This window comes from Mustela nigripes, chromosome 4 (genome assembly GCF_022355385.1).
Source record: "Mustela nigripes isolate SB6536 chromosome 4, MUSNIG.SB6536, whole genome shotgun sequence".
Lineage (NCBI taxonomy): Eukaryota > Metazoa > Chordata > Mammalia > Carnivora > Mustelidae > Mustela > Mustela nigripes.
The window spans coordinates 176,588,936-176,616,676 of record NC_081560.1 but is presented as its reverse complement, the minus strand read 5'-3'; the positions used below and the strand labels follow the sequence as shown (position 1 = coordinate 176,616,676).

The following is a 27,741-nucleotide window of genomic DNA, read 5'->3' as shown; positions in this document are numbered from 1 at the left end:
TAATTGCACTTGATAGGAATAGAGGGAGAAGGAAACTTAAAAAAATAATCATTAATATTCTCAGATAAAAGATACAGCATCTATGAAACAAGAATGGCATTCTATTTTTAAAACACACTTAAGGTGCCAAAAACTAAATCTTAGGAATCAAGAATATGGTAACAGAAATGAAAAACAACATAGAAAGGATAGAAAATGAACTTGAAATATTTTCTGCAAGACTAGGTTAAAAAATGATGTAGGGATGAGAAATGGGAAAGTTTTTCAAAAATTAGAGGGCTGGTTGAGTGTATCCAACATTTGAATAATTGGAGTGAACAGAGGGAGGAAATCATTGAACTTAAAATTCAATATAATTTTACAGATCTGAGAGACATGAATTTTCAGTTAAGTGCCAGAACAATGAATGAAAATAGATTCACTCCAGTGGATGTTACTGTGAAATTCAGAACACTGAGTTCAGAGAAGATCCTACACAGTTTCCAATGAGAGAAAAAGAAAAGAAGTCCATATAGAGAATTAAGAATTACAACAGCATGGGAAGTAAGAAGGCACTGGGGCAATGCCTTTAAAATTCTAAAATAAAATAATTTCAATTGAATTCTGTACAAAGAAACTGTCAAGTATGAGGATAAAATAAGTCATTTCAGATGTATGGGGTATTGAATATTTCTCCTACCTTGCACTCTTTCAAGAAGCTCTCAGAAGTGCTCCGTCAAACCTCCGGGAGTAAACCAAAGGGAAAAAGGATGAAGGAATCAGATCAGAAAACCTGTCATCAGAGGGAGGTGAAGGAAATTCCTAGGATGTTGGTTAAGCAGAATTCCAGGATAACTATACATCAAGTTGGAACAGCCAACCAACCTGTCTAGACTGGAGCAGGTTCGAAGAGATGTTCTCAAGAAGATAAAACTTATAGATGGATTATCTATGTGTTTGAGAAGATTTACAAGATAGGAGAGTCTGACATTGAACTAGTGATAAATACAAAGAAAACCAAGCCAAAAAAAACAAAAAACAAAAAAACAAATGAGAAAGTTAGAACACCAAGAAAAATAAAATATTCTGTAGGAACAAGTAATCATAATACACACATAGCTCAACTAAAAATATGTCTATATAACCATAGTAATGTAAATATAGATCTAATTAAAATTATGTTGTTGCTGCTATATTGGGAAGATGAGTGGATGGATATGTGGTGGAACTGGGGGCAGGGCATGTGCGTGTGCGTGTGTGAGAGAGAGAGAAAGGCTAAATCATCATCATCTGTCATGAGGAAACATTATTACTGCTTAGAACAGAAATATCATGACATGAAATTATGGACATATTATTTTTTTTTAATTTTTTATTTATTTGACAGATCACAAGTAGGCACAGACGGAGGTAGAGAGAGAAGGGGAAACAGGCTCTCTGCCAAGTAGAGAGCCCGATGCGGGGCTCGATCCCAGGACCCCGAGATCATGACCTGAACCGAAGGCAGAGGCCCAACCCACTGATCCACCCAGGTGCCCCAATATTATTTAAAGAAAGCAAGTAAATAATAAGAGTCTGCTCAAGGTGTTGAAAGAGATCCTTCTGTGGAGCAGGAAATTGGGAGTTTTAGAGGAAGAATAGGGGCTTTCATAACAAACCATGTAAAACTTCTTGATTAAACTATACACTGGTATAAACAATATTCCTTTTATTTGGCAAGGGGAGAAACTAGAGGCAAGAAACCATTTTTTTAAAAAGCTCAGACAAGATTATAAAGGTTACTTACTATGGGAATAGAAAGGAGAGAGTAGTCCTAAAAAATGTGGTAAGAGCAACCCAATTTTGCTCTTAGGAGAAGCAAAGAAGAAGAAGAAAGCAAAGATGTTTCTTGAGTTTCTGGCTTGGATGAGGGTAGGTGAAGGTGCTTTTTACTGAGATGTAGAAAGACAAAAAGATTTTTTTTTTTAATATGTTAGATTCTCTTACTTGTGTGATGAATCTGTATGACCATGTCTAGTAGGGGGCGATACATTTGAATTAAAAAGTCAGGAGAGAGATCTAGGTTAGAAATAAAGATTGGAAAAGTTATCCTTTCTAGGCGGTAGATGAGATACAAAGAAAAAGGAGATAGTTCAGTGAGATGGTAAAGTGAAAGAAAAAAGAGTAGACACAAACATAGGACTCCTTGCATTTAAGGACCAGAATAGGGAGGAGGAATTCACTGGGAAAGAGCAGTCAAAGAGAGAAGGAAAACATACCGTGAAAAAGCTCAGGGAGAAAAGAGTTTCTAAAATTGGGAGTTTGGTTCAGGGTAGGAAATGGCGAATTTGCATAAGCTACACACTTCATTTCCAGAACTCAACTTCGTTTCCAGAACTCAACTCTACAGCTGCCATAGAAATGAGAAGGAAGCTCATAGATTTCAGAAACTTACATAGCGACTACGAAAACTCCTTGGCCAATAGAGCAGATATTGCTGGTATCTGCTGTCACATTCCCTTTGCCTATTTCTGATTGTGTTTGCAGCTGTGGTGGACAGTTCTGTGCAAGCTCAGACTCACCTCACGGTGACAGCATCTCATCTCAGTCTCATGCTACTCTCGTTAGAATTTCTGCCACTGGAAATTCTGTATGGGGAGCCTGCTCTTTCCGAAAGCATGGTGAAGTTAGAACCCGCGAGGACAAGTCTTAGCCAAGAAGGTTTGGAATCTAGTGAGTAAATATTCCAGTGTCCTATCTCTGTGGTGGGAAGCAATTCTAGGAAGTGTTCTGAGCACTTCTCAGAAGATCCCAGTAGGATCAAGGACCCACTGACCACAGTAGTGACCGCAGTAGCCCTATTACACCTTCCTTCCTTTGTTCGTATTCTCCCTCGACCCTCACTTCCCAGGACCTGAAGTAAACTACTTACAGTCAAGTCTTCATCCCAGGCTCTACTTTCGGGGAAATCCACAGTGTGTGGGAATTAGAGTGGAAGAAGTCCAGATGGAAAGGCCAAGTGCTACAGACTGTCTGTAGACCAAGGGAGATAGACCTTCATCCCATAGGCTAAGAGATTAATTACAATTAAAGAAACAATTCCTGGAATTGAACCATGCCGTATTAGGTCCAGCAGCTGCACGTGACAAAAAAAAAAAAAAAAAAAAAAATCCCAAATAACAGTAACTTAAAGAAGTTTCTTTGCCTTTAGCCTGGTCGGTAGCCAGGACTATATCAGGACATTATCATGGAGACACACTCTTAACTTTCTGTGTACCGTCTAGCACAGCCACACTCAAAATCACTTCATGGGCCCATATAGGTACTGAAGCTCCAGTTTCCAATTTTGGAAAAAGTAGCAGGAGGAAGCAAGGGGGAAAGGGTCTACCTCTTCCCTTTTTACAAACGCCTTCTGAAAGTTCCACACTTCTGCTTGCATTTCATCAGCCAGAACTTATATAACCACACCTGGTGGTTGGGAAATGTAGTATTGAATTCTGAGTAACCACTAGAAAAATAAAAATACAAAGTATAACTTGCAAATTCAGTACAACAATTTTTGCCCAGTCCAATGAAATATGGGAAAAAATACATCAAAACTTGAAAAATAGAAAACAAAATAAGTTTTTGTATTAATTATAATATACAGAAATGGACCAAACTCACCAATTAAAAGCCAGAGATACATAGATTGGTTTTTTAAAAATACCTAGTACCATATTTTCTAGAAGAGTCATATTTAAAAGGGTAAAGAGAGGCTCTAATAAAGGAATAGAAAAAGATATAACTTAGAAATATGAATCAAGGGCGCCTGGGTGGCTCAGTGGGTTAAAGCCTCTGCCTTCGGCTCAGGTCATGATCTCAGGGTCCTGGGATCGAGCCCCGCATCGGGCTCTTTGCTCAGCAGGGAGCCCGCTTCCTCCTCTCTTTCTCTGCCTGCCTCTCTGCCTACTTGTGATCTCTGTCAAATGAATAAATAAAATCTTTAAAAAAAAAAAAAAGGATTGAAGATGAAAAACATCACAAGAGCTAAAAACAGATATAACATATTGGTAAAATAACAGTGGATTAAGATGATGTAATTTTTATGTTCCTGTACATAATATGTGGTAGAGACAAGATATAGAAAGCAAGCGTTGACAAAACTACAGAAAGAATCTATTGTACTTAGACTGTTTTTTTTTTTAGAGATTTTATTTATTAGAGAAAGAACACTAGTGGGAGAGCAGCAAGCGAAGGGAGATGGAGAAACAGACTCCCCGCTGAGCAGGTCACCCAATGCGGGGCTCAATCCAGGTCCCTGGGATCATGACCTCAGCCGAAGGTACACACTCAGCTGACTGAGCCACGCAGGCACCCCTAAAGTCTTGTTTTTTGTTTTGGGGTTTTCTTCCCTTTTTGTCTGAAAACATCCTTTATTTCACCTTCATTTTGAAAGATACCATTACTTTATGTATTATTTTATCTGTGTCTGCTTATTCACTTATTTGACTTTCAATGTTGAAAAATATTTCACTGGAATTTTTGGTTGGTGTGTATTTTTCTCTTCATATCCTAAAGATGTCATTCCATTTTGTGGGCTTCCATTTTTTTGAGAAGTCAGCTGTCAGTTTTGGTATTGCTTTCTTAAAGGTAATGTGTCCGCCAGCACGCTTTTGACCACTTATAAGAAAACTTAGAGAATGTGTTTGGGAATAGACCTTAAGGATGCAAGATCCGGATGGAAGGAATATAAAGTTAGATCGGGCCAAATGTTGGCTCACAGATAATCAGAGACTCCAGGTTCAGTGTGTTGAATGAGCATGGAATAGATCTAATTGTTTGTTTGATTGGTTGACCCAAAATCTGGACCCAAAGGCACCTCCCATTACATGAAGTAGAAATGCCACACTTCTTTTGTATATTATAGAGGAAGCTCTTCAGGAAATTGTAATGTTTAAGGAAACTGGAGTGTTAGTGGATTAATCATGTAAGACCTGCTCACCCAGCCTCTGACTATATTCAAGAGGACTCACGGGATACACTCTTTTCCACAGCAGTGAGAAAGAGTCATGAGGGGAACCCCAGATTCTTGAAGAGTTCTGGGGTGGCTCTTCTCTAGGCGAGTGATTACAGTTGGGAACTGCTACCATTGAATTGGGATCCTTAAATTAAATGGGGATGATGGGATCCTAGGATGGCAGGGGCCAAGTGGCAGCATTTAATTACCAAAGTCAAGGTAAATTTAGTTAACATAATGGGCAACAGAGGCAAAGCAGTAATTAAAGTAGCCTAAACTACAGAGATCTTTGGCATTAGCTAGTTAATCATGGTGTCCCTACAGTTAAAGCAGGTGGCGTCACCACTAAGGTCTCACTTGATCTAATGAACAGAAGTCCAACTTGAATCACCAAAGTAGACAGCCTCAGTTACTCAGTCATTTCCCAGACCTGAGTCATTTCACAGATCTGGAGTCACGTGAATAAAGGGAAAGCCAGGTACTCTTGAGAATGGACCATGCCGTATTTCCAAACATTTATTCTGTTGGTCTTTCTAGCCTCAGACTTTTTAAGGGTCTTTCTAGACTCAGACTTTTTAAGGGATTACTATATACTAGCTCTGAACTGAACTAATTCTTAGAGACTCCGAATGTCACTGAAACCCAACAGTCAGAGTAGAGCCTTAAAAAAATCACTGTTAGATGATCCGTGGAGTTTTGGCTCAGGTTCTTTTCATAGTGGTCCCGGTGGGTACCTGAATCTAGCCTGTGGGTATTTGCGCAGATTTATAAGGCATAACTGAAGTAGACACACTCGGCAACTGGCAGAATCCACATTGATTCCCTGGCTCATAGAGTGAATGCTAGTATGGCAGAAAAGACCAAGTGGAAGCTACTAGAACTGCCTCTGTTTATGAAAATAGTGAGGCACTGTTATGTTAATGGAAGGATTCCAGAGATTAGTGCCACTCTTAAGGATGGAAAGGATGCAGTGATGGTGATCCCTCTCACCTCTCCATGCAACTTGCCTGTTTACCCTACAGAAAACAGAAGAAACTCGTATAACCACAGTGGATTTTTGTAAACCTAATTAGGCGGTAACTCGGATTGCAGCTGTTGTTCCAGATGTGCTTTCATAGCTGAAGCAAATCAACATATCCTTTTGCATCTGGCTAATAGCTATAAATAAGGCAAATGTATTTTCCTTATTATCAGAGATCAGCAATTTTTCTATAAATGGCCAGATGGTAAATATTTTAGGATTCGTGGGCCATAGATCTCTGTCACAACTACTCAGATCTGCACTGTAGTGCAAAAGCATCTATAAACAATATGTAAATGAATGGAGATTGTTGCATTCCAATAAAATTTTATTTATAAAAACAGGTGATGGGCCAGACTTTTTTCTTTGTGCAATAGTTTGCTGACCTTTTGTCAAGATCATCAAGTGCAGTCTGTTTTCAGCAGGCAGACCCAATAATACACCTTCACTGTTTTAGCTGGAAGATCTCTCTCTCTACCTCTCTGTCATAATCTGGTTGCAGAAACCTTGATTACCCTTCCATTCCATTGAACATCATGCTGCTCTTATACCTTGATGACATTCTGCTGATTGCTGAGGATGAAGTATTAATATCTTTATGCGTGTTGTTAAGAGACACATGGACCAGGAGGTAGGAAAGAAAGCCCACAAAACCGTAGAGGCTTGCCACCTTGGGGACACTTCTAGGGATTCAGAGGTCTGGGGCACATCAAATATCTTTTCCATGTGATGGACAAGTTCACATCTGGCCCCACGCTACCACTAATAAAAAGCAGACGACCTAGTAGACCTCTTTGGAATTTGGAAGCAAAAATTTGCCCACTACTCTGACCCATTACTAAATGGCCCCAAAAGCTGCCAGTTTTGAGTGGGTCTTCAAACAATAGAAGGTTCTGTAGCAGGTTTAGGCAGTGGTATACACGGGTCTGGCGCTTGGGTCCTGTGACCCAGCAGACCCAACGGTATGTGAAGCATCGGTGGAGGACAGCGTTCCTGCCTGGAGCACTGGGCAGTCTCGTACACAAGAGCTGCAGTACAGACTCTGGATTTTGGAGTCAAGCCATATAAAATTATCCGTATAACACTATGCTTTTATATAAGGCTCTGAGTCCTTAATAGACACTGAATGCTTGGCAGGGGACCACCACAGTCCCATGAGACCTAAGCTGTGCTTAATGACCTGGTATTGTGTGACCTGTAATGACCTTGTGTGCGACCCATTAAGTCATCCAGTAAGTCGGGCACGTGCAGCAGCACTTCATAGATACGAGACTGAGCTCGAGAAGATTCTGAAGATACAAGTAAGTTGCATGAGGAAGTGGCCCGGAGGACCAGGGCCCTACTTCTACAACAGTTTCTCCCTCAGTTATCACTTGTGGCCTCATGAGGAATTCTCTGACCAGTTTGCTAGGGGAAAAAAAAAATAATAATAATTCTGGTTTGGTTTCCAGATGGTTTTGCATTACCTACTGATACTGCCTGGAATTGGGCAGCTCTAGCACCACGGAACCACTCCAAGACGACCCTGCAACACAGGGAAGCTTCCAGAGAGCAGAACGTGCAACAGTACACCAGGTTGTTTGCTTTTCCTGAAAGTGGAGGTAGCTGGAGATAGGGGTGTGCCCACTGATTCCTGAGATATGGTTGATGGTTTGGCTGTGTGGTCAGGAATTTGGAAAGAGCATGGTTGGAAGATTGGTGACAAGGAGGTCTGAGGACGAAGTATGTAGCTAGAGCTCTCTGAGTGGGAACAGAGAATAAATATTATTTTCATCCTGTGTAAACACGCTTCAGAGGCAAGCCTCTGTACAGAATTTTAATCCGCTGGATAAGATGACCTATTTTGTGGGGGTCCATCAGCCTCTGTCCCCAACCACTCCTATCATTGCCCAGTGGGCTCACAAGGTGACCACTCCAGCAAGGATGGGAGGTTAAGCATGGGACAAGAAACATGGATTTCCCCTTACCAAGACCAATGTAACAAAGCCACTGTTGAGTGTCCAAACTACCAATTGCAGAGACCAGCACTGAGCACCCAATGTGGAACCATCCCAAGGAGCATAAGTCGGCTTCCTGTGGCAGCTCAATTCTACCGCCCTGTTTTCATCATGGCGGGGGTGGGGGACAGCATTCTGTTCTCATCAGGATAGACACTTGCTCTGGACATGGACTTTTTTCATCCCTCGGTGCTTTTTTGTTTTTCATCCCTCAGGAACGATAACTTACAGACTTAAAAATCTATCTACTGTCATTGTGTTCCATACAGCATTGCTTCTGATCAAATAACTTATTTTAGAGCAAATCAAATATGGTGATTGGTCCATGCTGCTCATGTAATTCCTGGGGCATCCCCTATTTCTTATAAACCAGAAGCAGCTGGCTTGCTAGAACAATGGTTACAGGGTGGCCGGGTGGCTCAGTCGGTTGAGCATCTGCCCTTGGCTCAGGTCATGATCTCAGGGTCCTGGGACTGGGTCGTGCATCGGGCTCCTTGCTCCGTGGGGAGTGTGTTTCTCCTTCTCCCTCTGCCTGCTGCTTCCCCTGCGTGTGGAGACTCTCTCTGTCAAGTAAATAAATAAAATCTGAAGCATAAATAAATAGAACTCAGTTACAGTGGTGGTGAAGTGGCAGCACCATGTGTCACGGTGTCCCAGGGTGTAATACATACTCTCCAGCAGCAATGTGTGTTGCTGTTTCTCTGGAGCCATGATTCATGAGTCTGGAAATTAAGGGTGGAAATGGGTGTGCAATACTGGCTCTTGATCAGAATAACATTAGATTCTGCTGGCTGAAAGGCCTTAGTTGGAACGAGAGGAATGTTTCCAAAAGGGGGCATGACAGTGATTCCATTGACGTGGGAGTTGAAATTGTGATATGCCCACTTGGGGCTTTTTGCCAGTGAATCAACAAGCAAACAAGAAGGGTTGTGCCCTGGCTGGGGTCGTTTATCTCGACTCAAGAATGAGAGTTGGGTTGCTACTGCTCAGTGGGAGCGAGGAGGAGTATGTCTAGAATGCAGCTGTCTTCTAGGCTGCTTTTAGTCTTGCTTCCAGGTCCTATGATTACAGTCAATGGAAAACTACAACAACCCAATTTAGGCTGCATTGCTAATGTCCCAGACTCCCGTGGAACAGACATTTGAGTCACCAAAGAAACCACAGCCAGTTGAGGCGCTTGCTAAGGGTAAGGGGAATATGAAATTAGTAGTAGAAGGTGGTATATACAAGTTAGGACCATGTGACCAGTTGCAGAAATAAGGGCAAAAGCCATTATGGGTAATTTTTCTATTGTATATGAATATGTTTCTATTTATGTATATGTATGTATGTATGTGTGTGTGTGTGTGTATATATATGTGTGTGTGTATATATATATAATATATAAATATATATATATATATATATATTTATCCACTTTCATCCCCTTCTTATTCCCCTGTCATCTCAGTAGTTAAATTATAGGGTACAAACGGGAGAGTATAAATTAACTCAAAAAGGAATGAACATCACCCGAAGACGACGGAGAGATTTCATAGCCTCTTTTGGGAATACGGTTAATGTGGTTTAGGTTATATATGGGATAATTGTACGTGTTAGGTGACAATTTGACTTTTTATTGCTTTCATTTGGAAATTGTGTAATTTCAAGAGATGTATGTGTGCCAAGTTGACAGGGAATCCATGGACTGCAGAACCTTTGTAGTGTGTCCAGCAGGTTGGGCTGAACTACAACTCCCATGATTCCCTCCCCTAGATATGTCCAGCTAGGGTGTGCCGCAAGAGACATTTTTGTGTGAGATGTGAGGTGCAAATATGTGGTGGCAAATATGTAATCTTTTTAGGCTCAGAAGTTTGGGGGAGGGTCTCCGGGTGCTTCCGCAGCTCATGCACATTGTTGTTTGTCTGCTGACTCACCTCCTCAGTGTGGGCGGGCAGCCAGCCTGCTGCTGCTTCACCTTCCCCTGGATCTTCCCTGGGCTCTCTGACTTCCTCCTCCAGATCTGCACTTATCTGTGGGACACAGGGCGCCAGCTTCTCGGGCATGATACCCACATCATTAAAGCTGGAGACAGTGAGGCTGACACGGATTCCAGTCACCACTTGACATCTCTCTTCTCAACTGCCCGCCTGCAGATTTCAAGGGCTAGCATCAGATATGAAGACAGCCTTACAGGAACTGCTTTTATCAGCTCCCACCACAGCATAAAGTTTAATCCTTGTAATAAATCTGTGTCTGTGTGTGTGTGTGTGTGTGAGAGAGAGAGAGAGAGAGAGATTCTAATGGTTCTGGATCTCTGACTGAATCCTGACTGATATAGACCTATATAAAATGGTGTTTAAAGGAATGTTATTTTTTCTTCCCTTATCATCCTATTTCCCACCACTCATGCACTATAAAACCAATTTCATAGGTTTCTGTAATTTCATTAAAGTTTCTAAGATGAAGCTTGAGAAGATCTATAATTACTTAATTTCATTACCCAGAAATGCATCAAGGCTAGATTCTATTTTTTTTACATGGTATTACAGTGGTCATCATCTTGTTTTCTCTTCAAATGAGTCTGGCTCCTTCATTGCATTCTGTCATGAAACCATGTTGGGGGTGATGAGAATGTTTTAGGTCCCCATACATTGTGGATTAATCCATTTGTGGATTCATCAGACTGCAGTTGTAGGAACTGACTTGAGAAGTGTGAACTGAGAAGGTAGGATCCACACTATGAACCTTTGGCTCGGCATTGACACTGTGGAAGGAGCCGTGGTAGGGATGATAGAGCAGTACGTCTGCTACTAACAACCCTCACCTTTAACTGTGAAATGAGTCTTCCCAAGAAAAGTCCCTCTTAAAGTAAGGACCTCAGCCTGAAGTTTGGAGGTATTAAACAGTATCTGTCAGGTAATAGTCTTAGTCCTGCATTGGGCTTAAATAATAATAAAGGGCTGTGAATTTTCTGCCTTATAATCATCGGGCAGTCAAGCAGTTCCAGCCGTGTGGTGGGAAGCTGACAGCTCTGCTAGTTTATACGTTACCACCGGGATCTCTTGCAAGGGCATTTATATTTGTACATTTTCCCGGATCCTGTTTTGTATGCTTTCCTCCTTGGAGTAATACTTCTCAAATCCATTTCCAACAGTTTAGTCTTTATATATATTTGTTTTTACCTTTTTGTATATTGGAAAAATCTGGAAATTCTTAGAGAGTATAAGCTATGTCATCCTAGGCCAAACTTTGTATTCATCTCCTTGGAGTATGCCAAGTGGACTCTACTTTTGAGTCTAGAGGATTCGGGGCTGGTCAGGGTGCATCTTGAGAATGATTGGCATGTCTTTGCAAGGCCGATTCCCCAGAGTGAGGTTACAGGAGATCTTTAAGTGAATCTGTTCTCCCCAGACACAGGAAAGCAGGCTTGACAAGAGGGGCTTAGAGAGATCTGGGAGTTCAAATTCTCATATTTGTTAAATTCCATCAGAAGTCGCCCTTTTGAGCCTCACATCTATTCCTTCTTAATGCCAGAAGTTTAACATAAGATACTTGGATAGTCTGTAAATTCAACTTAAGTTATTGTTTTGCAACCCAGACAACTAATTTTGGATGTGATTTTCAGTAAGTTTGACGCTGTCACTCTGGGAATGAGTAGATTATCTTAGAGCTGCCATGGATACTCTCTAGTCCCCTGGCTGTGACCTGAGATGAAAGTTTAAAACCCTGATCTTGTTATTTCCTTTCCATAAGCTCTCCAGCATGTTCGGAAGCAGCCACTGACCTCACAGTTCTTGTAGTCATCAGTTTTACCATAGCTCATTACCAAGTGCAACCACCACTTGGTCCTCCAGACCATTTGTTTCAGTAGGCACAGTCAACTACAGGTGACACGTCAGATAATCATGATGCATTATATGACCACAGATAACCAGATAACAATTTTCTGTAGGCAAAGAGCTCAGGTGATTGCAGAGTTAGGGATAGAACCAACCAATCCCAAATCCCATCATGGAGGGTCTATTTCCTGGAACCACTCTGGCCGCAAGTACCCATTAGAATGAAGTCAGGAAAACAGAAACCACACCCATCATTTCAGCAGAGAGAAATTTTTTAAAGATTTATTTATTCTGGAGAGAGAGAGAGAGAATGTGTGCAAGAGGGGTGGGGGCGTGGAAGAAGAGGGAGAATCTCAAGCAGACTCCTCGCTGAGTGTGGAGCCTGACACAGAGCTCGATCTCACTACTCCGAGATCATGACCCGAGATGAAATCAAGGGTGGGGGGCTTGGGAAGTGCCTGGGTGGCTCAGTCACTTAAGTGGCTGTCGTCTGCTCTGGTCATTGTCTTGTGGTCCTGAGATCCGGCTGGCATCAGGCTCTGCACTGAGCAGGGAGTCTGCTCCTCCCTTTCCTTTTAGCGCTCTCTCCCACTTGTGCTCGCTCGCTCTTTCTCTCACTTTCTCTCGCACACTCTCAAATACATAAATAACATCTTAATAAAAAAAAAAATCAGATGCTTAACCAACTGAGCCATCCTCAGTTCTCCCCCAGGAGAGAATTTAATATAAAAAATGTGTTGCGATGGAGCTTGAAGGACTAAAAAAGCAAAAGTTGAGACCCATGTATTAACCTGCTAGAGGAACAAAGAGAAGAGGTTGGTGTTTTCAGAAATTAGAGGCTTGGAAGAGGGGCCACGTAGACCTAAGGCTTAGACTCCTGAGAAAGAAGTGCTGTCTTGCTCATACCAGTACTTCAGGGGATTACCTGGAAGCTCATTTTGGAAGTACCAAAGAAGCTGAAGACTGGAGCCAGCTGCCATTAGCAGAGGAAAGGAGTGTCGGAGTGTCGTTGAAGTCACAAAGGCAGGAATCACAAAGGACTGGAGAGGGGCTTTTCTTCTCCTGCCTAATACCTTCCCTCTAGCACCCTCTGCTGGCAGAAGTGGGCACAGCGGTACCTGGTAAAGGGAAATACAGTTGCCCTTTTCTAGACCTACACCAGAAAGTGGAGTTGAGGAGGATGGATTTGGACCAAAATTATAGAATTATGTGTGTCTTAACATATAAATGCAGAGACTCAATTACAATACAGGAGGGTAAAAGATGTTTATATCTACACGTGGAATCAGCATAAAGATGATAACTATAAATGTGTTCAGGTGTGTTATACGAGTGATGCAAATAGCCAATGGTATTGCCAAGAACAATGTGATTCTCCAAAGTGGTGAGCAGTTGTTGGTAATGTTCCAAGAAAAATAATGTGCCACTTCCACTTGATTTACAGAGTAGTGCTTTCCTGGACATTGGGTTACATATTAAATTCTCAACTAATAGTAAATAGGCTTTTCACCTGCATATCCAGCCAGAAATTCAAGAATCCTATAGAATAAGAAACAAGTCTTCCTTTTATGGGAACACCCCATATATTGCAGGATGTCTAGTACTGTTCCCTGCCACAGTCCTCCATAAAAATTCCAGGTTATGGTTGTCTCAGTTAGACCAAGATCTTACCACAGGGCAAAGGCATAGGGATTTGGGATTTTATTTTGAGTGAAACTGGAAACTATTTGACGGTTTTGAACAGAAATGTTCCATTTACATTTTTAGATATCACTCTGACTGCAGCTATGTGGAAAATCAACTATGGGGGAAGCAAGAATAGAAGCAGGGAGTCCAGGTGCGAGGCTCCTGTTTTTCCAGTAGGAGGCAATGGTGACTTGTTGGTGGAAGAAGTGTGGAGAATAGTTGGACTCTGGATACATTTCACGGGTAAAGTGGACAAGATTTGCTGAAAAATTGGATATGAATGAGGGAAGAGCGAGATCAAGGAAGACACCAGGCTTTTGGCCCGAATGACTGCAATGATGGTGTCATTTTTAAATTCAGAAAATACTCAGGGAGAAGTGAACTTTTGGGGGGAGGGGAATCAAGCGTTCTGCTTTCAGTCTATAAGATGTCGAGGAGACACCCAAGTGGAGATGCTGAACAGGCAATTAGATATACCAGCGTCGAGTGCGGTGGGGAGGTCAAGGCTTACAGGAGGATTTCAGTGCATGAAGCTGGGTGCAACCACCCAGGGGATGGATGTAGATAAGGTAGGGAAGAGGTTGAAGAAATAAGCTCGGAGCTCATCAAGATACAGAGCCCGGGACGAGGCAGAGGTGCCGGCAAAGGGTAGTGACATCAATCATCCTGGCCTGTGTCTCATAACAGAAAGCAAACTGATACTGATGATTACCAGAGGAGAGGTATGTGTTGGGGGTGGGAGAAATAGTGATGGGGATTAAAGAGTGGATGTATCATGATGAAAAAATAAATAAAAGCAGCTTTTGGAGGTCAAAGTGATTCTCATGCTAGCCTTGAAGAATCAAATAGCCATTTGCGAGACGGTCATATGGAAAAAATCTTTGGGGGCCTCTAGGAGCTAAGAGCAGCCCCTGACTGATAACCAGCAAGAAAGCAACACTAGGCCCATGCCTGGACTGCAGTCCGTAAAACCCTGAGCAGAGGACCCATCTAAACTATCCCGACTCCTGGCCCCATTACACAGAACCTGTGTAATGATAAAATCATTTTGTTTAAAAAAAAAAAAAAAAGGAGACTTTAGGGTCTGAAATTAGTGTACAAGCTTCTCATTCCTGCTTTAAGAATTTACTACAAACTTTGTAGCTTAAAACAATAAAAAGTATTATCTTACTCTTCTGAAGTCAGAGGTCTGGAATAGGTTCCACTGGGCTAAAATTTAAAAAAAAACAAACAACCCTATATTCAAGTATTAATAGCCTCTGTAGCATTATTCATCTCACATATAAATACCACGTGTGGTATAGTGTATGAGACTCTACACTTTACATAGTGTAGTATATCATAGTATATTATTATGTAAAGGAGCTAAAGAAGAAAATAGTCACATTTCACTTTCCCAGAAAAAGTCATTACACAGTTCTCTACTTTATGAACACAGTTAATATTAAAGTAAAAGATAACTCATTTCTTTTACTTTGTGAATAAAGATAGCATTTTTTTATATTGGGCGCAACTATGTAAGGAATTTACTCTTGATTATATATACAGAGGAAAATGTGTTATGTCATTCAGATAAAGGGGACCAGATAACTTCATAATACAGGTCACAGAATAGAGTATTTAGGAATTAGAGGTCAATCTAGCTATCCTGTTCTGCCCCCCAGAAATCTATACATGCAATATGCAATTAATATGGAAAGTGATTAAAGAGATAATATACATTATTTTCTTTAAATACTAAGTTTCTGAAGGCTGGTGAGGATTTATCATTTGGGACTAGCTATATTTCAAGTCATGTGGCTAGTGGTACCATAGTGGACAGTAGTTTTAGATAAAAGAAGGCAACAGAGTAAGACAAGGGACTACTTCAGGGAAGAAGAGAAAGTGGCTGTGAGACTGCACTGGGTTAAAAGAAATGTCAGGATTTCTGAGGAGGTGAGAAGGAATGGAATTTTAGTCAGAGACAGACTTCAAGTCAGAGGTGAAGCTCTTCTTTCATTAAAAGAGGAAAAGAGGAAAGAATGAGTCTAGACATAGAGAGTCCAGATAATGGATTTTATTTTCCTTGGAGAGTGAGAGAGCAAATGAAGGGGATGGGAGAGGTGGCAGGGGCAGATACGGAAAGTGGGGAGTATTTGAAATAGTCTCCGTGCAACTGGAGGAGAGCGCTGGCAAGGATGCTGGTGGACAGCCGTGGAAGCCTGTGTGAACGTGAGGACCATCTGCGTAGCCCGCAGTCATGTGATTTTCTCCAGCAGCCTTCAGTGGCCTGGTGGCAGGTGACAGAGAAGGTGTAAGATAGTCCATCGAAAGCAATCGGGACTAAGGCACATGTAAAAGAAAGACCATGAGACAAAGGAGGTGAGGGGTCTTTCCAGAGAGTGGTTCTTCAAGTGATGGCCTCTAAGATCCAATATGAAGTGAAGACAAGAGAGATCAGATGCAGAGAAAGTAGATTTGACCATTTCCTGGAAGTTCCATTCAGATCTGGGGGACCCATCTTGGGACGGTTGATGAGAGGATCAGATAAATGGGAAGTTATAGCAAGAGAGTAAAGTGATTACATTTATGGTTTACAGAGTTGAAGTTTTGGTGATGACAAATTCAGGGTGATCGTAGGGAATGGGCTCTGAAGTGAGGTGGCTGAGAAGGGCATTGGAGATGGGGAGGTTAAGGAACTTGAAGGCCATGATAACGGATGAGTCACCCATGAGGACATGGAAGTCTTAGAATAATGACAGGACTTGGAGTGAAAAGGACAACTGTAGGTCAGGTGCTAAGTTACAGAGATGAAGGACGGTGACCAGGAAGTCTAGAAATGACAGCGACATGGATGGGTGGAGAAAGGTTTAACTGTATGGCTTACAGCTAAGAGGAATAGGATTTTCTTCTTTTTTTATTTTATTTTATTATTAGTTTCAGGGATAGAATTTAGTGAATGTAGCGACTCATCAGTTGCATGGAATACCAAGTGTTCATTACATCAAGTGCCGTCCGTAATGCCATCACCCAATTACCCCATCCCCCACCTACCTCCCCTCCAGCAACCCTCAGTTTGTTTCCTGTAGTTGAGTCTCTTATGATTTGCCTCCCTCTTTGACTTATCCCATTTTATTTTTCCTCCTCTTCCCCTATGTTCATCTGTTTTGTTTCTTAAATTCCACAGATGAGTGACATCATATAGTATTTGTTTTTCTCTGACTGACTTAGCTTAGCATAATACCCTCTAGTTCCATTCATGTCATTGCAAATGGCAAGATTTCATTCTTTCTGATGGCCGAGTAATAGGAATAGGATTTTCTATGTGAGAGTGAAAACCAAGGTCTGGAAGCAGCACCTGGGAGAGAGGAGGTCACTAACCTCCAAGGTCATGTAGTATAAAAAAGCTCACTATAGATCAGGAAAAGGAGGTCAGAGAATGTGATAGGCAGCCTTCAAGATGTTCCCCAGTGATTCCCATCTTCTGCTGTTCATAGCCTTGTGTCACCCCTCTCCCACGGTGCATCAAGGTCAGCTTACGTGAGTGGTAGGATACAGCAGAATTGATGTAATTGTTTATGAAGAAGTGATCATGGATATCACAGCACCTGCCTCATTACTTTCTCACTCTTGGATCACTCCCTTTGGAGGAAGTCAGCTGCCACCTCGTGAGCAAGCCTGTGGAGGAGCCCACCTAGCGAGGACCTGGAGCCTTGTGCCATTGGACGTGCAAGTAAACCTAGAAGCAGAGCGTCAAGCCCCAGGTGAGTCCGATGACTGCAGCTCTAGCTGTCCCAAGCTCATGTGAATCCCTGAGCCAGAAGCAGTTAAGCCAGCCCTGAACCCACTCCCAGAACCTGGAAGAGAATACATGTTCATTGGGATTTGTTAACAACAGGTCAATAATTCTGAGACTTTTTGTAACTTACTCATAGTCAGATAGCTCGTGTCCAGCTTAAAATGAGAACAGAGGGCTGTAGACTCTCAACTCAATATTCTGTTAAATCATGCTATATTCTGATATATCTTGGATTCTTTTGTACTGAACACACATGCACTACCTAAAATAGTTCAATGGATCACAGTTTTGCTTTTTCACCAGCAAAAGAAGGAAAGAAAGAAAGAAAGAAAAGGGAAGAGAAGAAAAGAGAAAAGAAAAGAAAACTGGACCACGCTTCCTCACGGGATGCAGAATAAAATTTAATAAGGTAAATATTTTCTTTGCCCCATAATAATACATAAGCATTTCTAAAACATGCTTACATATTTTTGCCATAATTTCCGGAAGTATCAAGAGGACTAATTCAAGTGCATACAATAGCTGAATGGTAAACCAGAAATGTAATTTCTGCTTGGCTTCTTTTAGTCACTTGACAAAGATCACATAGACTCCCGGTAGTAGTTGTGTCATTTAAACACTTCAGTAATTCTGATTTCCTGGACAGTGAATCAATGACAGGATGTAGTATCTGCATTTTCTTCTGTTGTCTCTAAGTGTAATATTCAGAAAGGGCAGGTGGCCAGAAAGGCACTTTGTGGCTTCTATTTCCATGCCAGAGAGTCTGCCATTTGGATGCACATAACTACCATGTCAGAGAAATTTTGTGGGACCCACTGACTTACCGTTTGGGACTCAGATTTTCTAAGTGAGATTAAATAATGTTTTGATTTTATTTTTCCTTCTTTAAGAATATAGCTAGAAGAGAAGAGGAAAAGGGAAAAAGTAGAAAAGTAGGTTTGAGTGTCATGACAACATAGATTTTTTGGAAAAATTAATCTCAAGTGTGTTCAAGACTCCGGTTTCATTAAATCTCACAGAAATTCAGATATATTTCCAATTACTTCCCATTACAGTCAGCAAGTTAATTTGCTGTCATATATTCCCAGCTTAGGGAGATTCTTGAGTGTTTTCCTATATATTTTTCTCTCTATGCTTGAAAAAAATAGATTTCTGACTATTCCCTGGTATCACTTACTCTCTCAAAGTCATAGAAAGACAACTTTTACTCCCTTGATATTTTAGCACTTTCCTGGTTATAATACAGCTAATCAAGTGTGACTTGAGCTTGCTTGTAATAAAATACTACTTCATATTTTATATTAAATAGATTACTTATAAATATGAATTTTGTTTTTTAAAAAAATAGCATTTTTTTATAATCAGCAAAAAAAAAAAAGAAAACAAAAATGTGTGTCCTTAATTTCTTATGGTACTAATTTTTCTACTTGTGTCCTCATTCTTCAGAAAACTCTGATGTTACTGATCAAACCTATGCTTTGTAAATTCCTTTGATTTTTATGACCCTATATGTGATTTTTAGTAAGAATTTATTATTCAAGAGTGCCTTGGGGCGCCTGGGTGGCTCAGTGGGTTAAGCCGCTGCCTTCGGCTCAGGTCATGATCTCAGGGTCCTGGGATCGAGTCTCGCATCAGGCTCTCTGCTCAGCGGGGAGCCTGCTTCCCTCTCTCTCTCTCTGCCTGTCTTTCCATCTACTTGTGATTTCTGTCAAATAAATAAATTAAATCTTTATAAAAAAAAAAAAAGAGTGCCTGGATGGCTGAGTCAATTAAGCCTCTGACTCTTGATTTCTGCTCAGGTCATGATCTTAGGGTTGTGATCAAGCCACATGTCAGGCTCCACACTGGGTGTGGAGTGTGCTTAAGATTCTCTCCCTCTCCCTCTGCCCCTGCCTGCCTATATATATACATATATATATATGTATATATATATAGGCTTTTATTTGTGTTGGGGATATGGGAGTGAACACAGAGCCTCTGTTTTCATGGCGCTCGTGTTGTAGTGGGGAGAGGGAGTCGATAAGCAAATAACCAGAGTAGATGTATAATATGCCAAATGATGATTAATGCTATGAAGAAAAAATAAACCAGGATAAGAGGATAGAGAGTGACAGACCTGAACAAGGAAAAGGATAAAAATATGTACATGTTTGGGGCACAAGCATTCCACAGAGAAAGACGAGTGCACAGGAAAGCAAACCGTACCTAAAGGTCTAAGAATAGCCAGGAGATTCGCGTGGCCGAAGCAGAGTCAGCAGAAAGGAGATGAGATCTATGGGTAGAGCAAGGACCAGATCTTGTAGAGCCCAGAGCCAGAGGTGAAGAGGTTGGTCTTCACCTGATCCCTTCTGGCTGCTGCGTAAATGGACTGTAGGAGTGTAATTGTGGAAGCAGGAAGGCCGATGAACAAACCGTGTTAGTCTGAGTCCTCTGAGAAGCCATGTTGGCACGAGATGTGTGAGGGAATCATTAAAAGGAACAGCTGGGAGGACCCATGGAAAGGGCCAGAAGCGATGTTAAGAGCCTTCAGATTGCAGTGTAGGTCTTACCCAGGTAAGGGCCGGAACAGGGGCAGGAAGGTCTGATGGGGCGTTCTGAAACTACACTGTCATTCTATGAAAGTGTGGTAAGGCCAACAGAGAGTCCTTGAGCCAAAGTCATCCACCAGCAAAACACTTGTCTCCCAGGAATGGACCCGCTCCAGTATACCCTACCAGCCAGAAGCTGGAAGCTCTCTGTGGGACGTATGGCCTCCGTGTGAACTCATGATGGATGGGCCCACCAGTCAATTATCCTTCCACACTGGGAACTCTGGCCATCACCGAGACTTTGCCATAATCCAGGTAAGAGAGATAATGGTGGTTTGGGTTAGGAAAGTCGGTGAATTTTGCTTTCTATTCATCTGGACATATTTTGAAGGTTAAGTTGACCTCATTTGCCAATAGATTTGGTACGGGGTGTGAGGGAGGGAGAAGTGACACAGATGGCTCCAAAGTTTTTGTTCTAACTGAAGAATGGGGTCTCCATTTACTGAATGAGGGAGACTGAGAGTCTTGAAGGAAGGGCATCAGCAGTTCATTTTGGTCAGGCTTAGCTTGAAATGTTGATTAGACCCTAAATGAAGAGGTTGAGAAGGTAGCTGAATACATGAATCTAGAGTTCAAAGTAGTGTCCCAACCTGGAGATACAAATTTAAAAATCATCAACATATGGAAGCACTTAAGGTCATGGGACTGGATTAGTTTTGCCTACAGAGGATGTATAGATGGAGAGAAGAGGTTCAAGTCCCGACAGGGAAAAGGGGAAAATCCCATACAAGGACTGAAAGACTGGCCAGGTAGAGACATAAGGAGACCCACAGAGAAGTTGTGTCCTGGAGGCAGAGTGAAAAACGTTTCTGGAAGGATACGTTTTCAGTGTTCTAATTCTTTAATCTTGATACCTCCTAACTGAAAGTTCTACGAAGTATTGACATCTTGCTAAGTGGACCTACTAAATAATGAAGAAAAAATGAAGCTTATAAAGAATATTGACTTTGTGACCAATTCAAGACCTGTTACCACTATCCATTGTGTGTCGGCTCTTAACCTCTGCTCGATTCCTCATTTCTGCAAGGGGGCGTATAAAGTTGGTAAGAGAGTGGAGTGAGTTGGTAATTGGAACAGTGCCCGAGACATAAGTGTTCAATAAGTATTACATACTATTACATAATAAATATTGCAATTAAAGATCAATTTTACTATCTTTAACGTTTTCTGATGGTAGCAGCTAAGATGTAAGGGTTTAATGTAGATCCTTGCAGATTTCTCTGACTGGGATCCTGACCTATTTGTTTATTCCTTATATTTTTCTTTATATATTTCTTTTCTATGTTTTAAAATAAACATTGTTTTAAAAATTTGCCCTAACCCTTTTGTTTAAAGTTGTTTTTTTTTAAAACCAGACATTTCTTTAAGTAAAACATGGCTAGCTATAGAGATAACATCGAAATAAAGAGAAATAATTTTATAGAACAGTGGTTCTTAAGTCTTTTTGGGTTATTGATCCCTTTGAGAATTGGATGAACGCTCTCCCCTAAAAAATGCACATGTAAACACACACACACACGCATACACACATACACAAGCACACACACAATTTTGATTATAATTAGGGGGAGTTTGTGGATCCCGAAAACCAACCAATAAATCCACCAGGCAGCCGTGAAAATAAGCCTTGAATTGATTGCAAAGTGTACATTCTTCCTTTTTAAAAGATTTTATTTTTTTAAGTAGTTTCTATACCCAGCAAGGGGCTCGAACTCATGACCTTGAGATCAAAAGCCGCACACTTCATGGCCTGAACCAGCCAGGTGCACCTGCAAAGTCCACATTCTTATCAGCTTAATTTTCTTCTTGATTGTCTTGTAGGTCCATTTAAGAAGATCTTTGAAACATCATGAATCTTAAATTATTCATATCCTTCTAGTTTAAGCAAAAAGAATTTCCTTTAGAGAAATTTCAATTCTAAATATGTTCAGTTGAGGGCGAAAATGTATACAGAGCAGGTGACCGCAGCGCTCAGAGCCCTGCTCTTACAAGGGTCCCTTGCCTGGGGTTAATATGATGCTATTACCATATTGAAATTCTTAGCAATTTTTGAACAAGAGGCTCCACATTTTTATGTCACCCAGGACCCTGCAAGTTGCATAGCCAGATACACACAAACATACAATTTAAGTTCAACAGGACTTTTGTTTCATTAGCATTTAAATAAGAACACAAAAATTCTCAGGAGATAAAACATTTTCCAGTGTGCCTTTCCAAGGTAATGTTTTTATGTAAGTTACGTGTTCTCATTGGTTTTTGTCTTGAAGTAATGTATTATTTAATTATAATTTGCTGTGATAATTTGACGTTCACTTAGTAAGTCCTGAGGCAAGGTGTGATTACATAATAAAATTATCATAAGCAATATTAAAAGACAGCAAACCAGGGAACTGTATATTCTAGGCCAAGCAAAGTACCTAAACAAAGGAAAGATTTTAATGTTGACGGGAAGCTGGTACTAAAGAGAGAGGAACTGGATGGGAGCAGAGACGTGAAGGTTCTTATGCACTGTGTTAAGATGCTTCTACCTTCCCCTGAGGCCAGTGAAAGGTTTTACTCAGCAGAGTGTGGTCAACATTATTATCTTTATTTTTAAAGGTTGCCAGATTTAGCAAATAAAACTGTATATGCCCAGTTAAATTTGAATTTCAGGTAAACAATGAAAAAATGTTCAGTATCGATATGTCACAGGGAATATTTGGGACATACTTATACCACAAAAGTATTGATAATTAACTGAAAGCAACCTTAAGTGAGAGTTCTGGATTTATCTGGCGGCCCTATCATTTTTCTTAATCCTGTGCTCGAGACGAGGTAGGTGGTGTTTTAACGCCGCTCTGCTTTCCTTGTGCCCTGTAGGTGGCAGTCTGATCAAATAATTTCACGGGAGCCACTTGGCGAATCCCAGTGTAATGCTGTATTATCTACCCATCTACAAATAAGGCTATTTTTTTAAGTTTAAAAAAGGACTATTTTTCATATAAAGTAAGTTTTCATCAAAGAAAGATAAATTTTGAAGGTGCTCAAAACTAAATATAAGTCCGTCCTCAACTTTCCCAAAACTCACCATCAAACGGATTTAAACGCCCATGTGGTTCAATCCTAATGGGCTACAGTGACTTTTATACTTCTAATGATATTTTGAGAATTTGGAAGATTTTCATGGTACTGTAAATAGTATCTTTTCCCCTTATATTTTCTAACCCACTACTTCTGGTGTTTAAGATAGCTATTGATTTCTGCATGTTTATTTTTGTGTGAAACCATACTCTATAGTTCAAGTAGTATTACTATAAATATTCTTGTAAGTAATATACTTTTCTCTCTTTTTTAGAAAATAGCAATCAATTTCTTTTTCCTACTTGAAAAAAATGAAATGTAATTCTATTAAATGTAGCACTAAAGAGAAAGAGAAATGATTACATGCATGCTCTTAAAAAACTATTCTAGGGGGTACCTGAGTGGCTCAGTTGGTTGTGTCCAACTCTAGGTTTAGGCTCAGGTCATATCTCAGGGAGGTGGGATGGAGCCCCACTTCTGGCTCTGGACATGTGGAGTCTGCTGATGTTTCTCTCTCCTTCTGTTCCCCCTCCCCCCCTGTGCTCATGTGCATTCTCTCTCTCGCTCCCAAATAAATAAATCTTTAAAAAAAACTATTTCTATTAGTTTGAAATTTTATATTCACTCAAAATTATTGTAGTTTAGAATTATAATCTAAAAATACAACATAATCTTATAGTTTGTATTTGTCCATGAATGGTATGGTATACAATTATAAAATGGCACCACAATGGTCCTGTTGCATCTACATCCATGCCCCAACCCCTACCTGTCCTAAGAATGCTCACTCTGATCACAGAGATCTGTCTTCTTGCAAAGCCAAAGGAAAAAGCATCTTTATGAAATCCACATTCCCAAGTAACTTATACCATTACTACATACTGTATTCTAGAGAAAAATAATTATAATTTATTTTGGATTCCAATGCAAGAGTGTTCCATTTTTTTCGCTGGAAAGCTACATCACTTTCTTGTTCCTACCATTATCCGTTATCTTTTGAGCTGTGTCAGCAGGCTTAGCACTACACAAAACATGGGACACGGACCCTTCCCATATCTATTGTTGTGAAACCATTTCAGAATTAGAATCTATAAAATCAGGAGTTTTGAAGGTCGCACCTTTTGATATTTTAGTTCACAGACATTTCAATATGTGTTGATTTATAAGCTATGAAATGGAATTAAAGTGTAAATATTTATCAGAGAAGTAAGCTTTGCACTAGGTGGCACTGTTCGGTCATGGGTTATTTACACTGAATTTGACTAGCCAATGGTTTCCATATACTTTGCTGTATCTCAGTAGTTACTCCGCAAATATAAAATTCATTATAGTTTTGTAAGTATTTTTATGATTGTGAGAGTAATTTATTCTGTTAATGAAAAGATTGGAAAAATACTGGAAAGTATTTTAAAAATCATCTATAATCCCATATTTAGAGAGTTTACACAATTTTTTTTGCTCTAAAGTCCAGGTAGCTCTAAATAAGGCATAAGCTTTGGAGACAAACAAAGCCAGGTTAAAATCCCATCTCTTCCATTTACACGTACTTGATGCATTTTCAGGACAAAAATCTTAATCTCATTGAGTTTAACTTTTTTTTTTTAACTTGACTCCTCTTCTTCCTTTAGCTGCCATTCATTTCTTTTTTTCTGTTTTTTTTTTTTTAAGATTTTATTTATTTATTTGACAGAGAGAGAGATCACAAGCAGGCAGAGGGAGAGGGGGAAGCAGGCTCCCTGCTGAGCAGAGAGCCCGATGCAGGGCTTGATCCCAGAACCCTCAGATCATGACCTGAGCCGAAGGCAGAGGCTTAACCCTCTGAGCCACCCAGGTGCCCCTGTCATTTGTTTCTTTACCAAAATCATGCACTGTCTTTATTTCTTACCTTCATTGCACTCCTCTACCCACTTCAAACTCACTTCTGCCCTAGTGTCTGAAAACAACCCTTATTAAGGTCACTAATGAACTTCCTTTTGTGAAATTCAGTGCACATTTTCCGGTGTTCATCTTGTGCTCCCTCTCAGCAGCAGTGTTGTCCTGGAGTCCAAGAGTAATGGTGCCTGACAGCTAATTATGCGTGGCTTTTTGCAACATCCAAGTTCTGTGAAGACATGTTGGTACCTTGAAATTCACCATGATGAGGCCGTTTATAGAAATCAGCAAATGCCGCAGATGAGAGCCGTTCCCTGCCATAGCCATTTGTTAAACATTTACCCTCACACTGCCTGCAAATATATGTGACAATGTTTCCCTTCACAGAATTCTCTTTTCTCTTGTTTACTCAATGCCACTATTCCTCATTTTCCTCCCATCTCAGTTTTTCTATCTTCTCCTTTGCCGGCTTTTCCTCTATCCCATGTTAGCTTTCCTCGGGAGTCAGTCCTGGACCCTCTCTTCTCCCTTTCATACCCTACCTTCAAAAAATAATGTCACCAATTTCCATGTATTTAAATACTACCATTATGCTGATCGATTTCAGATTTGTGTCTGCAACCCAGACCTCCAGTCAAAGGTTCGAAACCAAACATCAAGCCATCTATTTAAACTTGTCTGCAATGTCTCACCGACATCTCAAACTCATGGCCAAAGTGAAGTTCCAGACTGAATTCCACAAATCTTTCCCTTGCTTCTTTTCTCCATCCCAACAGCCTCCATTTCAGTAAAAGGAGCCGCGATCTTCTTGAGGACTCAGACATTATCCACGGTACTTCCCCATCCATCCTCCTGTCGTATCCAGCAGCAAATCCTGTCAATTCTGCTTGTAAAATATCTTTTGGCTCATGTTTTTATCCCTCACTTCTATTGCCATCACTTCTGGGGCTGCTATCATCTCTCAGCTCAAAACCTGTAATGGCCTCCTACTGATCTCTGAACTTCAGTTCTCCACCCCTCCCCCAGGTCCATGTCCAGATAGCAGCAGCAAGTCATGAACCGTAACCGTTGACCTGCTTAAAATCTTTTTTTTTTTTTTAATAAATATATAATGTGTTATTAGCCCCGGGGTACAGGTCTGTGAAACGCCAGGTTTACACACGTCACAGCACTCACCATAGTACATGCCCTCCCCAATGTCCATAACCCCCCCCCGACCCCCCTCCCCCTGGTCACCTTCAGTTTGTTTTGTGACACTAAGAGTCTCTGATGGTTTGTCTCCCACCCGATCCCATCTTGTTTCATTTATTCTTTTCCTACCCCCCAAACTCCCCACACTGCATCTCCACTTCCTCATATCAGGGAGATCATATGATAGTTGTCTTTCTCTGACTTATTTCACTACCCTACTTAACATCTTTAAGTGGTCTTTCATTACATTTAGTTTAAAAATCAAATTTCAGGTTTTTTTTAACTGGTCCCTGCTTACCTGTCCATCTTGAAGTGTGATCATTCAAGTTCACTCTGGTCTGCTCAAGCTGACAGTGGTTGGTGTCCTAGTCCTTGAACTGGTCAATCCCCCCCTCCCTCCCCTGCCACCCCCCCCAATACAGAACTTTTGTATACGCACCCTTGTCTAAAATAATCTTTTCCTTGCTCTCTCTGTGATTAACTTCTACTGTTCCTTTAATGCTAAATCAATTTAAACCTACCTACTGATTGTTCTGATCTTTATCTCAGCCCCCTATTTATATCTTGGTTGAATGAATGAAGGAATCAACTTATATAAACAAGGATTTACCTTATAGAAATAAATAGTGAAAGGAGTGTTAAAAAGTTCTTAGCGTAAGCCCTCATGCACAGTGGAGTTTAAATAAGTGGCAACTTTCTTGGAGGGAGGGAGACAACTATTTTAAAATTTCATTTCATTTTTAACATTCCAGAGTGCAGAGTAAAGATCCATGTCTGACCTGAAGGTGGCAGTGTGGAGACTCAAGAAACTCTCGCTTGCTCCTTTCACAGTCGGGTACCCTAACTTAAGCAGAGCATCCCTGGTATTTATGCCCTGAATTACTCACATGTACTTACGAGACAGAGAGCTAGGATTGCTGAGAGGAATTGAAATATTTATGGCAACCCAAGCAGTGCAAGAGGGAAATGGCACCAATGAAAGTATTAAGCCATAAATACCTTTTGTTTTTCCTTGATCAAACACATATGGAAAGAGCATATTTGGATTTTGGCAATATGATAAGTTAGACTGTGATAATAATATGCTCTAGTTTTATGATTACAAATTTAGTCAGTTAACTTGCTATCAGAGAGTGCTGCAACTTTAATCATGTATTAAAAGTACAGCTTGTTTATCCTTACAGTGTAAGGATAGAACTGCATTGATTTATTTTTTTTTTAAGTGCCTCAGAGAGTATTATCAACTTATTCTGCTAGGAGTAAATTCAAGTAAGATAAAATTTAAAATAACATTATAAATAATGTTTAAAATAACATTGTAAATAACATGTGAAATAATACAGTACTTGCAACCAATTTTAAAGCCATTTAAAAAAAGAAATACATTTCAATACTTGTTGGTTTTGTCTCATGAGAAGTGATTTTGATGCCACTAACAATCACGAGTCACTACCTCTGTGACTTTTCTGGAGTTGTGAGGGGTATATGTGCAGGGGAACCTTCAGGCAACTGTATACTGCTTTTAGCTAAATCCTCGGTCCTCATAGTCTCTGGTGTGTTGCTCTCATCATCCTTAGGGGACTAGAGCAGAATTTTCCAGAACTGTTCACTCCATTCTCTCTTAACCCTGAACTGTCTGCTGTCCAATGTGGCCTTTCAAGGGTAAAGGGACGTGCCCTTGGGTTGGTTTTACCATACAGGTCAGAAAATATAGAAAAAAGAAACTCAAGAGGAGAAAGAAAGCTTTGACCCACTTTTTTTTTTCCCCCA

General features: G+C 40.6%; 1 long non-coding RNA gene across 5 annotated transcripts in view; it reads left to right on the top strand.

The window, feature by feature from the left end:
- LOC132016800 (uncharacterized) overlaps positions 1-27,741 on the top strand; it is a 33,931-nt gene that overhangs the window by 5,982 nt on the left and 208 nt on the right. For 2 of the 5 annotated variants that reach the window (XR_009404003.1, XR_009404002.1), the window contains exons 3-5: positions 17,112-17,225; positions 17,564-17,669; positions 19,948-20,103. This is a non-coding gene — a long non-coding RNA (uncharacterized LOC132016800). Of the gene's footprint in view, positions 1-13,563; positions 13,726-17,111; positions 17,226-17,563; positions 17,670-19,947; positions 20,104-20,716; positions 21,134-27,741 lie in introns of those variants that run through there. The other 3 variants (XR_009404004.1, XR_009404005.1, XR_009404000.1) reach the window with 3 other exon arrangements.